A 3117-nucleotide genomic window follows, 5' to 3' on the forward strand; every position below is an offset into this window, starting at 1 on the left:
TGATCGCGCAAAGAAGATGCGCTTTGTTCTTTGGAAAAAGAGGCAAAATCCCCTAAAAATGGCAAAAAACCCTTATAAAGGGAAATCACATTGGATAAAGGAAAAAAGTTAGACTTAAGAAGAGGTGGAAGAAACTCTGATCCACTGATCTGATGTATTGGATCGGAGGCAGAAATATATGCACTATCACGACCCTAGACCTGGTGATTGCGATCATGCGATACACTGATCGCCGATGATCGGATTGGCGAATTGGCATCGGTGATGTATAGAACCCCTGGGCTGTATGCGATGTGATATATGATAGCTATCATGATGGGAAATATCAGTCATTGAATCACGAGAGGAATGGATGGCAAGGATTATATCGGGGATTGGCGATTGCTAGACCCGACAGATTTCATAAGCACTGTTTATAAAATTTGAAATCCGGTAAAAGGGGATTTTCTGTGTATTTATGCATTTCGGCTATAAAACCAAAATACAAAGGAAAATGCTCAAAAGTGATAAAACCAGACCTGAAAGGAAATTTAGGTGTGATCTATATAATTGGAGTTCCGTAAAGGTGGATTTCGAGCAGGCCTCAGGCGGTAAATCATTTTGGGCTAGCTCCACTCGCTTCCACACACTGGTCAACATGTGTCTGGTGGAAGAGAGAGGAAAACCACCTTTTCGGGAAAGTAGCCTCCCTACCATTAAGCCACCTGAAATTTAATGATGACCGTTGGATCGGAGATCCCGTAGATCGATGGCGGGGATTACGCTAGCGGCAAAAGGCAAACTCGAAATGATTGAAGGGTGGATGCGATACATTTTCAAATCTGATAAAAAGGATTTTTTGGGCTTTTCATTGTTTTCCCATGTAATTGAGATTTTAGCCATTATGCCTATGTGATGTGATATAATGCCTAATGGCAGACACAAAAGGGATTTTAGGGACGATTGAATGTAATTTCACGTCTGATAGTGTATTTTGCAGTCTTTCTCTGTGTAATGGGATTTTCTCCAGTTTTTGGGTTTTTGCCTATGAAACAACCCCAATCCCTTGTAACAGCTCCTAATCAGCATTCCATGCTACAAGCAGGCATATTTGGTAGATGATCAGGCATTTGAAAGCCACAGAGCCACAGAGCTAGATGGCCAATCGAACAGACAACGCGGAGAAGCCACAAAGTTACAGGGGAATGATTCAATGCAGGGAAATGACAGGGGAAGCTGAAAAGCTAGGAAAATGCCTCAAAGGAGCCCAGAGAGCTCAATTGAGAGAAGGCAGTTGGAAGCTGAAGGCAGAGAGAGAGAGAGAGAGAGAGAGAGAGAGAGAGAGAGAGAGAGAGAGAGAGAGAGAGAAGCTACTGCACAGAACAGCCAAGGAAGCCATTGGGGTCACTTGGAGATCAAGTGAAAAGCCAGAAAGCTGAAGGTTGCAGAAAGCCAAAACCAAAGCCAAAGAAGCCAAAGCCGAAGTGCCAAGAGCCAGAGCGAGAGTCAGATCTAGAGCTAGAGTTGAGAGCCAGAGCGAGAGCCAGAGTGAGAGTTAGAGCCAGAAAGCTGAGAGCTTCAGAGCCAGGGATAAGATGGTGTCTAAACCCATTTTTCTGTGTAAAATAGTGGAGCTGAGCCAAGAGCTTGTAAAAAGAACTTGGACCATAATCCCAGAGAGCCTAGTTGAGTTGACTAGAGCTCAAGAAGATGTAGCCCAAGAGTTTTGGGTGAACTCCATATTAAATTATTGTCTTATGCGTTTATTATTTTCTGCACTGTTGCATTGATACATGTATTTACATATCAGCACAAACAATAGATTTTAAGGCACATAAACAGTCAAAAATAAACACAAGCATACACCTTATTTTCAAGCACATGTTTAATTCCGCATTGGTTAATCATAAAGACTTGGGAATATTTAAGCTTTGGAAGCGGGAGAGGTTTGTGTAAATACTTTCCTTTTATTAGAAAACTCTAAAAGGAAATGGGCCTTCGTTCTCACATCAAAACAACACCAAATTCATTTCCCGAGGTATCACATTCCATAATGAAGGTTTTTGTAAAGTCTAGCATAGCTAAGACTAGTGCTTGGCACATTTCCACTTTAATATGTTCAAACACATTAGTTGCTTTTGAAGTCCAAGAAAATGCATCTTTCTTCAGTAATGGTGTTAGAGGTTTCATTATTCTCCCATATTCTTAACAAAATTATGATAATACCTTGTCAACCCAAAAAATCCTCAAAGTTTCTTTATGGTTGTGTGGATTTTACATTCCTTAATGGATTTAATTTTGTTAGGGTCTCCCTTAACACCCTCATGAGATAAAATATGACACAAATATTCAACCTTTTATACTCTGAAGAAATATTTAGAGGCTTTTTCATATATTTATTGTTGGGCATGGAATCCCCCCAAGGCATGTTTTGGGGCTTAAAGCCCAAGTTTTGACCAAGTCCTTTGTAAAAGATTCATGATTTGTGGGCACGGAACGTGAAGTCATAATAGAGTCACAGGGTTGTCCGCCCTTGTTTTTGCAATGTAATTTCGGCTTGATAAACTTACCCATGGTCCACGGACCATGGGATTGTATAAATAGAATGAGGCTCTAAGTGTATAAGATAGTTAACAAAGGAACAAAATAGAAGCATGATGAGTCTAAGAGATTAAGTCAAAGTGTAAAGTGTGTCCTTGGGTCACAGAATAGAAGAAGGCTTTGTAGCTGAGTGCACAGAGGCCTAGTAGTCCGCAGTTGAGTGGGTAGACCCCTGCAGTTGAGTGCGCAGGGCAGGCCAAGTCTGTAACCGTTGGAAGCATTCCTAAAGAGAAGTTTCATCATATTTATGTGTATCTTTTCCTATTTAAAGTATTATTGGGTATAAATTGCAAGTGCACTATTTATTTGCTACGCAAACTCATATGAATGTGTTGTATAAATAAATCTAATGTAAGACATCCATTTATGTGAAGATAACTAACAAGTGTAGGAAGATAAGTAAGCAGAACTTAAGGAAATAGTGTAGAGAAATACTCCAACAACACGAAAGACACACAAACCCTAGTCAAGGCTGTGTGAAGGCAATTATATCAGGGCGTGAAGGCCAGGGAAGTGTGTGAAGTAACTTGCACACAA

This window comes from Pinus tabuliformis, chromosome 2_2 (genome assembly GCF_031772625.1).
Source record: "Pinus tabuliformis cultivar Carrire ecotype Pingquan chromosome 2_2, CPIR1, whole genome shotgun sequence".
In the NCBI taxonomy this organism is placed as follows: Eukaryota; Viridiplantae; Streptophyta; class Pinopsida; order Pinales; family Pinaceae; genus Pinus; species Pinus tabuliformis.